Source organism: Bos taurus, chromosome 24 (genome assembly GCF_002263795.3).
Source record: "Bos taurus isolate L1 Dominette 01449 registration number 42190680 breed Hereford chromosome 24, ARS-UCD2.0, whole genome shotgun sequence".
NCBI classification, from domain to species: Eukaryota; Metazoa; Chordata; class Mammalia; order Artiodactyla; family Bovidae; genus Bos; species Bos taurus.
This window is the reverse complement of record NC_037351.1, coordinates 55,119,437-55,131,689: the sequence shown is the minus strand read 5'-3', so window position 1 is coordinate 55,131,689 and position 12,253 is coordinate 55,119,437.

The window sequence follows — 12,253 nt, the reverse complement described above, 5'->3', positions numbered from 1 at the left end:
GACCCAGAGAAACAGGCTGCAGTTGAAACAGCTGGGCTTCTCTCTGTCTGAGCTACTGTACAAAAGATTCCAGTCAATTCCATGTCAATCAGTCAATGGCGCCTACCGTAGCTCAAAGGAAATACTCTTTTTTTGAACATATAAAGGATCACAATTATTCCAAAGTTAATTCAAGGATTCATATACATACCAATAACTGATTAACTAGATGAATTTCCCCCCCGCCTTTTTTTTTCCTTTGCAAGGTCTGAAATTTTCACACAAGATTGTAAGTTACTAAGTCAAACCTCTGTTGACATCCAGGAATTAATTGCAGGGCCCCCAAGTGAAACATACTACCTAACGATGTGAACTTGAAGTCAAGCTGCAGTTTAACCTACAGACAGGAAATGGTTACAAATCAAAGCATTGATTGCTGGCAGTTATTAAGTCATCTCTCTCTCCTGAGAATTTCCTTAGACTATATCCTTCTAGCCCTGTCTAGATGGTATTAGAATTATAATTCATTTTTTGTAAATTAGAGGATAATTGCTTTACAATATTGTGTTGGTTTCTGCTATGAAAATGAAACTCGCTCAGTCAAGTCCGACTCTTTCGACCCCATAGACTATAAAGTCCATGGAATTCTCCAGGCCAGAATAGTGGAGTGGGTAGCCGTTCCCTTCTCCAGGGAATCTTCCCAACCCAGGGATCAAACCCGGGTCTCTGGCATTACATCAACACGAATCAGCCACAGATATACATGTGTCTCCTCCCTTTAGAACCTCTCTCCCACCTCCAACTCAATCCCACCCCTCGTTCTCATCTCCTCAGTTCAGTTCAGTTCAGTTCAGTCGCTCAGTCATGTCCGACTCTTTGCGACCCCATGAATTGCAGCACACCAGGCGTCCCTGTCCATCACCAACTCCCAGAGTTCGAGACTCACGTCCATCAAGTCAGTGATGCCATCCAGCCATCTCATCCTCTGTCGTCCCCTTCTCCTCCTGCCCGCAGTGAGTCAACTCTTCGCATGAGGTGGCCAAAGTACTGGAGTTTCACCTTCAGCATCATTCCCTCCAAAGATATCCCAGGGCCGATCTCCTTCAGAATGGACTGGTTGGATCTCCTTGCAGTCCAAGGGACTCTCAAGAGTCTTCTCCAACACCACACTTCAAAAGCATCAATTCTTCGGTGCTCAGCTTTCTTTACAGTCCAATTCTCACATCCATACATGACCACGGGAGAAACCATAGCCTTGACTAGACGGACCTTTGTTGGCAAAGTAATGTCTCTGCTTTTCAATATGCTATCTAGGTTGGTCATAATTTTTCTTCCAAGGAGTAAATGTCTTTTAATTTCATGGCTGCAATCACCATCCGCAGTGATTTTGGAGCCCAAAAAATAAAGTCTGACACTGTTTCCACTGTTTCCCCATCTATTTCTCATCTCCTCACTCATGCCTTATTAAGGGAGCACATTAAGGGCAGATTCTTAAACTGAATGTCCTTGTATCCCTTTTCAGGTGAGGAGTCCAAATTGTTTACAACCAACAGAATATAGCATATTTTGGTTTACTGGCCATATATCAGTGTTGGCTATGTTTATATGAGATCAACACATCTCTCAACACAGCAAAAAAATTAGTCAAATCATTTTATCTGGGCCACATATCCAACTTAAATGATGTCCTTTCTTTCACTTATCCACTATTTCTATTGTGACTAGGCTTTTATTAAATTGGATTTAAAAAAATGCACATCAGACTTTTTCAGTGATAGTACATCAGTTTGAGAGCTTTCATTGATAGCAATCACTATTCTATGCTTTTATTGATAGTGGTCATTATTCTATTTTCATAGAAGGGGAAAGATCACTGCAGAACAGTGGCTCTATTGGGCTATTCACTAAATAACTTTAACTTTATTTCTATATCATCCATCCAGTTAGACTTAGCCATTCAAGGTCTCCCAAGCTACTTTTGTTTTTTGTTTGTTTGTTTTATAAGATATTTTTTTAATGTGGACCATTTTTAAAGTCTTTACTGAATTTGTTACTATCTTGGTTCTGTTTTGTGTTTTGTTTTTTTGGGGACCACAAGCCATGTGGGATCTTAATTCCCCAACCAGGGATCAAACCTACACCCCCTGCACTGGAAGGCAAAGTCTTCACCACTGGACCACCGGGGAAGTCCCTGCCAAGCTCTTTTTGACCTGGGCATTGTGGTCACCGGGATTTCACAGCTTGGTGTGTCTTCCCACCCTCCAAGACCTATTTCAAGTTCAACCTGCCTGAAACCCGTCTCCGCTACTCCAGGCTACGCTAAGTTGTCCCTTCCCTGAATTCTTGATCAGTTCTCTAATTGTTCCATGCTATGGCTGATGCTGGAGTAGGAAATGGCAACCCACTCCAGTATTCTTGCCTGGAAAATCCCACGGACAGAGGAGTCTGATGGGCCACAGTCCATAGCGTTGCCAAGAGTCGGACACAACTGAGCAATTGAGCACAAGCATGGCTGATGCTGTCTCCCCAGATGGATCATAAAACGTTCTGGTACTGATCTGCTACACATCCCAGCAAAACACCGGATGTCCTTTGGTGGTGGTGGTGGTTTAGTCGCTAAGCCGTGTCCCTCTTTCGACCCCATGGACTTGTAGCCAGACGGGCTTCTCTGTCAGTGGGATTTTCCAGGCAAGAATACTGGAGTGGGTTGCCAGACTTCCTTTAGTGACCCCCAAATATCTGTCCACTGACTGGTTAGTTCACAAGCCACCAGTACACAGGAGAAGCCCCAAAAGCAGCAGGCAGACCTCAGAGACAGTCAAATGCAAATCCAATCTAAACCTTTATGTTTCTCTAAAACTGAGCACCCCAGGGGCTCTTCCTTGGTGGTCCAGTGGTTAAGAGAGGGACTCCAGTTCAATCCCTGATTGGGAAACGAAAGATCCCACATGCCATGGAGCAACTAAGCCTGCGTACCGCGACTGAGCCTGTGCACCATGACTAGGCAGTCCACGAGCCGCAGTGAAGATACCGCGTGCCAACACGAAGACCCAACGCAGCCAAATACATTTTTTCTTTTTTCAAATGAGCACCCCAGTGTCTGGCCCTGGAGCTAGGAGATGGTTCTGCTGAGCCTCAGAATTCAGGATGTGAGTGTTTTTTTGGCTTTCCTGGGATGTAACTGGGAAGATGGATGACAGTGTGCCCTTAATACACTCCACAGCCTATTGATTTTATATGTCATCAATGTATATTGTATGTCTACACCATTACCGGGAGAAGCAGGAGGTGCGTGTAGTTATACCACGGCTGCAGCCCGTCATCCCATGCTGTGCCCTATGGGAAGCCACTGATTCCTACACTTGGAGCTGGGACAATGCAACTTAATCAGACTGACAGGAAACAGGCAGCAATTACAGTGTGCGGCTACATCTGCTGGGTTCCACTTCACTGAAGGAAGAGTTATCTCAATTTTAATGTACATCCCTTTTTCATGTTTCATTTAACCTCTGCTGTATTATTAAACACATCAAAATATAATGACACTCGTTAAAGAAGAAAAAGAGGACGGTTGGGATATTTGGGCCTGGATCTCCTATATTTGTAAGTTAATTGTATCATTTTTGCTTCTCTTCAGCATCTCCCCCTGGTGAATAACTAATTCAGGATATAGGTATTTAAATAGCGAGCTGGGAACTGGCTGTTTAAACACCTACATCAACACGGAGTTGAGCTACAATGAAATGTCCCTCAATCATTTGTCTGTTTTTACTACTGAGTGTTTCTCTTTTCAAAAACATTCTTTCACAATGTGTCAAAATAGCTAGTTTACCCATTACTGCGGCGCACATAAACTGCTTTTAAAGCAGCGCAATGAAATTCCCCAGGAATGTATTTGGACTATGACTCAGGAGACCTTTAGAACTTAAACTAGCAGGTTGCTCGCTAGCTGGCCCACCCTAAAAACAGCCAGAGCCCCATCAACCGGCCAAGCTTGCTGACCTGAGATGTAGGACCCATTAAACCATTCATTTCTGCAAGACAAATGTGATAACATAACAGGCTGAGCTTCTTATCTCAAAGGTTGTTGTTTTTTCCTTTCCACTTTGATTCTTTGATTCTTTCAGCTCCAATTTTATAACTGCATCTGAAGTATTGAATGTTTAGTAAATATTCCTGAGAATTAAGTGTCCGTCAGAGACTAATTGTGACCTCCTAATGGAGGCCTGGCATGCTGCAATTCATGGGGTCGCAAAGAGTCGGACACAACTGAGCGACTGATCTGATCTGATCTAATGCAGACTTTTCCCTTGCACAAGTTTCCAGAGAAGTAACAGAGACAGGATATTGGACTTTCACTTAAGCTCTTAAAATATTATTTGACCAGGAAGAAATTACAGATGTTTGAGGGTGGAGGTTGTTGGGGAAATGGAGAAAAATGGCAACAGTTAATGATATGCTTCTATATAAACAGATCAGATCAGATCAGTCTCTCAGTCGTGTCCGTTCGTGTATGTTCTGTTATGTAAACAGAAGTTTAGCCCAAACCTCTAGTGCCTTTTTTTCCCCTTAGTTCTTTTTTCTTTAAAGAATGAAAGAAACTGAAAGTGTTAGTCGTTCAGAGGTGTCCAGCTCTTTGCGACCCAGTGGACTGTAGCCGGCCAGGCTCCTCTTGTCTGTGGAATTCTCCAGATAAGAACACTGGAGTGGGTTGGCATTCCCTTTTCCAGGGAATCTTCCCAACCCAGGTGTCAAACCCAGGTATCTCTCATTGCAGGCAGATTCTTTACCATGTGAGCCATAAAGAATAATCTAATGGAAATGTTATAGGCATGTCCATTCTCAATAACAAACAGGCTGCTGTGAACTAAGATGACCCGTGACACAAAGTGATACAAGAAAGAATCTGTTTTCAATGAGCTAACAATGTGACTGTAGAATTAAAAACAAATACAGAAAAAGATAAGCCAGAGCTCCAACAGGTTCCTATCAGTGTTGTTCATGGAACTAACTGCAGGGCAACACTCATAAGGCTTAGGTCCACAGCTGTATGAGAGCCAGAGAGGGCTGTGGCCACTGAGATCTGCTTTGAGATAAAAGTAACGTGCTGTCCAACCGGGCACACCTAAATAGGTCTCCTGAGCTTGTATCACCAGTGTGCACGCCTGTGTGCTCAGCTGCTTCAGTTGTGTCCATGTCTCTGCAACGCCATAGCCTGTAGCCCACCAGGCTCCTCTGTCCATGGGAGTTCCCAGGCAAGAACACTGGAGCCGGTTGCCATGCCCTCCTCCAGGGGGTCTTCCCGACCAGGGGTTGGACTCCGAGTCTCTTACGTCTCCTGCCTTGGCAGGTGGGTTCTTTACCACCAGCGCCACCTGGGAAGTTCCCATCACCAGCATCCATTCTAATTATTGTTCATTTTCCTGCCACATGCTTGCAAATAGGTTAACTAATACTCCTGGGTAAAGAGTTTAATAAAAGCAACACTATTTAACTCCTGCTTTACTTCTGTGCTCGTTACAGGACCACGATCATCATTAAAAAGACAGAATTGATCTCATTAAGAGAGAAGAGCACCCAAGCTTGGAGCAATGATTGCAAGCAGCCATGCTGACTGTACTCAGATCTCCAGGCCCAGGTGAACTCTCTCCCAGATGCCCACAGTACTTGCAAGTGTTATTGCAAAGCCAATGTCAAAAGGCTTTGAAAAATAGCCAAGAGGAGGAGGACAGATACCAAATCAATACAAGAAAATATGGTCCTGTCTTTCAAGAATAAAAAAGGGGGCACAGGAGAGGGAGAAGAAAAAGGCAAATTTCAGGAACTGTTAGACTGCTGAGTTTAATGTTTACGGTCATTAATATTTTCTAATGGGCTTGCCTGGTGGCTCAGGGGTAAAGAATCCGCCTGGCAACGCAAGGCGTTCAATCCCTGGGTTGGGAAGATCCGCTGGAGAAGGAAATGGCAACCCAACACTCCAGTATTCTTGCCTGCGAAATCCCATGGACAGAGGAGGCTGGAAGGCTACAGACCATGGGGCCGAAAAAGAGTCAGACAGCACTTAGCAACTAAACAACAACCATAAATTTATTAAAAATTTATTTGAAGAGAATAATTTTAAAGGGCAGTAATTACTTGCGGCTAGGCTGGTTTCACTCGGAGAAGGCAATGGCACCCCACTCCAGTACTCTTGCCTGGAAAATCCCATGGGCGGAGGAGCCTGGTAGGCTGCAGTCCATGGGGTCGCGAAGAGTCAGACACGACTGAGCGACTTCACTTTCACTTTTCACTTTCATGCACTGGAGAAGGAAACGGCAACCCACTCCAGTGTTCTTGCCTGGAGAATCCCAGGGATTGGGGAGCCTGGTGGGCTGCAGTCTATGGGGTTGCACAGAGTCGGACACGACTGAAGCGATGCAGCAGCAGCAAGCTGGGTTCACTAAGAACATGTAAATCCAAGGATGAGATACTAACTTCACACCTGTTAGAATGGCCAAAATATGGAACACTAAAAATAGCAAATTCTGGCAAAGGTACAGACTGACGGGAACTCTCACTCAGTTGAGTGGGAGTGCAAAATGGTACAGCCAACCTGGAAGACAGTCTGGCAGTTTCTCACAAAACTCCACATACTCTTCCTTTATGATCTAGTAATTGTGCTCCTTGGTAGTGATCCACAGAAGCTGACAACTTCTGTCCACATAAAAACCTGCCCATGGATGTTGACAGCAGCTTTAGTCATCATTGCCAAAACTAGGAAGCCACCAAGATCTCCCAGAGTAGGTGTATGGGTAAATAATCTCTGAAACATCCAGACAGGGGAACATTATTCAGCACTAAAAAGAAACAAGCTAACAAGCCATGAAAAACCACAGAGGAACTTGAAGTGTGAAAGAAGCCTATCCGAAAACACCACACACAGTTTGCTTCTAACTCCACGGCATTCTGGAAAAGGCAAAACTATGGAGACGATAAAAAGATGAGTGGTTTCCAGGGATGCAGGAAGGGGAGGGAGAAAAATAAGTAGACGTGAAGTGAAAGTCGCTCAGTCCTGTCCGACTCTTTGAGACCCCCATGGATTGTATAGTCCATGCCAGAATTCTCCAGGCCAGAATACTGGAGTGGGTAGCCTTTTCCTTCTTCAGGGGAATCTTCCCAATCCAGGGATCAAACCCAGGTCTCCCACATTGCAGGCAGATTCTTTACCAGCTGAGCCACAAGGGAAGCCCAAGAATACGGGAGTGGGTAGCCTATCCCTTCTTCAGAGGATCTTCCCAACCCAGGGATGGAACCCAGGTCTCCTGCATTGCAGGTGGAGACTTTACCAGCTGAGCTATCAGGGAAGCCCAAAATAAAGTAGAACACAGATGATTTTTTCAGACAGTGAATCCACCCTGTATGATATGATAAAGGTGGAGACAGGTCATTACACCTTTTTCCAAACCCATAGGATGTACAACAAGAGTGGATTCTCATGTAAATAAACGATGGACGTGGGGGGATTCTGATGTAACAATGTGGGTTCACTGTCACAGATGTACCACTAGTAGGGGGTGGATAATGGGGGAGTCTGTGTGTGTAGGTAGGGGGGGCAGGGGAGGAGTTCCCATAACTCTGTACTTTCCTCTCAATTTTGCTGTGAACCTAAAACTGCTCTAAAAAAGAAAGGAAAGTAAAAGAAGGAAGGAGTGTATAATGAACATAGGGAAAGAGGAGAGGAAAAGAGTTAAAGAAGAGAGAGAGAAAGAAGGGCAAGAAGAGGGACTCTTCCTCGGCCTTTCTTTGCGCTCTGATTTTTTGTTTTCTTCTGCTTAATTCTTACGTTTAATTTGTAGATTTTCTACGCTGTGTGCATATGACGTGCCTGCACGTTAGGCCTCTCTTCTCCTCTGTAAGCTCCCCTCCCTCTTTACCCGCATGCACCCTAACAACAGATGCCCTCCGGCTGTGATGTTCCAGGTTCGTGTGTTTTCTCTTCTCTTAGCTACGCTGCATAAACGCACCCTCGTGTTTATGTAAAAGACAAGACTCGTCATCTGTGTTCTCTTTACCTTGATCATCCATGGTTGGCAGAAATCTGGCTTGAGAACCAGAGTTTTCCTGCAACAAAATCCATTCTCTCTGACTTGGGCCTATTTCTCTTCCACACTCTCTCTACTCTGTGATTTCTGCCACATCTCTTACATTTCGGTTTTCTTTTTAAGAAACAATAATTTTTCCTTCCCTCATTTATCCCTGACCCTGCCAAAAGTAATCTAAATAATGTTATTTCCTGGCACATGTTACTTCTTTTTTTTCCCCATGGCATAAAGAGGTTTATTTTTAAATAATTCATAGAGAAAACAATGTCCAGTTAAAATTCAGCTTAAATTTTTTCAGGGGGTAATGCATTCATATTGCTCAATAATCTAAAGTTAAGAAAAGGTATAGGGACTTCGGGCTTCCCAGGTGGCGCAGTGGTGAAGAATCTGGCTGCCCGTGCAGGAGACAAGAGACACAGGTTCAGTCCCTGGGTGGGGAAGATCCACTGCAATAGGAAAGGACAACCCATGCCAGTAATCTTACTTGGAAAATCCCATGGACAGAGGAGCCTGGTGGGCTACAGTCTATGGAGTCGCAAGAGTTGGACACAACTTAGCAACTAAACCACCAACACCACCCCATATGTTTATTTATTCAGTCCCCAGTCAGAGGATATTCAACTGTCTACATATTACTTCTTTGCATTTAACCTTTCTCCCACTTCCTCTTGCTCACATTTCTGATTCTGATCGAATTTTGGCTTTTTAATGTCACAGTTCCAAAATAGGTCATTAAAGGCAGAAAGCCAATACAATTGCTATCCACCCCACCAAATCTGATTTTCCTGTCTTTCCTTCTTCTCTTGGCCCCCTAGCTTCCAATGTATGGGACGAGTAGTCCTGTTCTCATTCCTACCGCCCCCTCCTCGGACCCCACAATAACAGGCAATCCACCCTGTGCCCCTATACCCGCCATCCTGTGCTTGTTACAAATGGGAGGCAAAGTCAATTTAGTTTGTCACAACCAGCATCACTTCAAATTTTAAAAAGGAGCATACAATATAAAGGAACAGAAATGAAAAAGAAAGCATCAGAGTACGTCACAAGAGGTAAACACCGTCCCATGGAAGACTGTTTTAGTTACGTATATGCAGGTTGTGGGCTGTGCCTTAACTGTGCAAAAATATATTTCCTAATATAGATCACAGGCAAAACTGAAAACATTATCCAATGCTATAGTCTTATCTTCAGAAAGTGAAGCAAAACTAAAGAGCCTCTTGATGAAAGTGAAAGAGGAGAGTGAAAAAGTTGGCTTAAAACTCAACATTCAGAAAACTAAGATCATGCATTTGGTCCCATCACTTCATGGCAATAGATGGGGAAACAGTAGAAACAATGGCAGACTTTATTTTGGGAGGGCTCCAAAATCACTGCAGGTGGTGACTGAAGCCATGAGATTAAAAGATGCTTGCTCCTTGGAAGGAAAATTACGACCAACCTAGACAGCATATTAAAAAGCAGAGACATTACTTTGCCAACAAAGGTCCATCTAGTCAAGGCTATGGTTTTTCCAGTGGTCATGTATGGATGTGAGAATTGGACTATGAAGAAAGCTGAGCGCCGAAGAATTGATGCTTTTGAACTGTGGTGTTGGAGAAGACTTTTGAGAGTCCCTTGGACTGCAAGAAGATCCAACCAGTCCATCCTAAAGGAGATCAGTCCTGGCTGTTCTTTGGAAGGACTGATGCTAAAGCTGAAACTCCAATACTTTGGCCACCTGATGCGAAGAACTGACTCACTGGAAAAGACCCTGATGCTGGGAAAGATTGAGGGCAGGAGGAGAAGGGGACGATAGAGGATGAGATGGTTGGATCACCAACTCAATGGACATGAGTTTGGCTAGACTCTGGGAGTTGGTGATGGACAGGAAGGCCTGGTGTGCTGCAGTCCATGGGGTCGCAAAGAGTCAGACACGACTGAGTGACTGAACTGAACCAAACTGATCCTCTCATCTGACCTAAGCCCATTCTTGTTGTTTTCCTTCTCCTTCCCCCTTTTATAAATCCCAGATGTCTCCATTTTGTTGCAGTCTGCCCACTGAGTTCACTGTCAATGCCCTTGAACCGTCTTTCTCGTTCCCACGTTCCTTACTGCTGAGAAGGCTCAAGGGTTCTGCAGCAACAGCACAGCCTGGCATGGAGTAGATGCCCAGTAAGTGCTTGTGGACAGAGTGAAAGTGAAAAGTGAAAGTGAAGTCGCTCAGCAGTGTCCGACTCTTTGCGACCCCGCGGAGAAACCTACCAGGCTTCTCTGTCCGTGGGAGTCTCCAGGCAAGAATACTGGAGTGGGTCAGTGGGTGACCATTTCCTTCTCCATGGGATCTTCCCGACCCAGGGATCGAACCCAGGTCTCCCACATGGGAGGCAGACACTTAGTGAAGGAAAATACATGAGTGGGTGGATGTAGCAGCGGACTTACAGCAGAGCAGATAAAGCTTAAAACTTCAAGGTCTCTCACGTGTAGCAATTCCTTCTAAGGCCCTATAATCTACATTATATTTGCATTTCGGGTTATTTTTCTAAAAGAAGGTGCTCCCAACTTTCTGTACGTTTCAGGTCCCCTAAAACCTGGTCCTGCTGCCAGGTAGATGAACAAAATTTCTGCAGTAAAGCAAAAGATTCTCAAAGTCAACCTATGCAACAGTATTTGAATCAGTTGAACAAAGCAGCCACATCACCCTCAGAAGGGAGGATTTATAGCAGCAGATAAAACTTAAACTTCAAGGTCTCTCACTTTGTAGCAATTCCTTCTAAAGTCCTATAACCTAAATGATATTCGTACTTTGTGTTATTTTTCTAAAAGAAGGCACTCCCAACTTTCTGGAAGCTTCAGGTCCCCTGAAAACCTGTTTCCACTGCAGAGCAGATAAACAAAGTTCCTGGAATAAAGCAAAAGATTCTCAAATTCAATCTGTATGGGAATATGTGAATCAGCTGGACAAAGCATAGTGGCCGCATCGCTCTCAGGAGGGAAGATTCTGGGCTCTGCATCTTTTCTGTTTTGCAAGCAATGTGCCGGAGGCGGCGGGTGGGGGGAGGTCCCCCCCCTGCCTTGGGGGGGCACTCCCTTTGACGTAAAGAAGGGACAGGACAGGACTCGTGAGCAGGGTGAGCTGAGAAGCTGGCAGGTGAGGCCAACAGGGCTCCTGAGTTCTCGTCTCTGTGCTTCCAGGACCCATTCAGTTTGAGGGTTTGAGAAATGTCTCCTCTGAACCAAAAAGTGGTAACTGTGCCTGAGGATGAAGCAGGGGTCGCTGCCAAGAGGGAAAGCTGACCCCCCGCGAGGCGATGGCTGGTCCCCACTCCCTTCTGGAGAGACACCAGACATCTGACGTGATCAGCTTAGAATTCAGCTCAAAAGGCATTTGAGCTGGAGGGAAACTTTAGAGACTGTCCAGGCCACCCCCCTGTTTTACAGGTGAGAAGACCCAGGCCAGGACATTTAAGAAACTTGCTCAAGATCTCACATGTTTGGGAGTCCAAGACCAGCGAGACCGTATCTCCCCTGCCGAACTCACTATTATTTCCCCTACCTGAGGTCCTCAAAGTGGCCCCCAGACCAGTACCATCAATGTCCCCTGGGAAAGTGCTAGAAATGTAAATTCTCCTCCCACATCTCAGATGCCCTTCAGCAGAAACTTTAGGAGCGTAGCCCAGGATTCATCCTGATGTTCTCTCCAGTTTAAGAATGACTGCCTTGCACAAGCTTCCCACTCTTTAAAGAACCAATTGCCTGATAATGGAATTCTTGATACTGTAATTGAACAAATAGAGGTGATTTTTTTAGGTTAAGCAATTCTTTTAATATCATCCTTATGTTAAAATTTTCCCGCAACTCTAATTTCTTTGACACTGGGATTTCTACACTTAGAAAATAATTTCTTTAGTTAAAATATGTTACTCTAAAATTTTCTGTTTAAAGTCGTTAGTAAGGTAGTAAACAGTAAAAATTTATAACTTGAGAATCTTATAATAAAAATAACAACTCTTACTGAATTCTTAGTAAGAACCAGGCCAGGGACTTCCCTGGTGGCCCAGTGGTTGAGATTCCACATTCCCAATACAGGGGGCCTAAGATCGATCCTTGGTCAGGGAACTAGATCCTGCATTCCCCAACTAAGAGCTCACATGCTGTAAGTAAAGATCCCTCATGCTGTAACTGAGACTCAACAAGGCCAAAAACAAACAAACAAA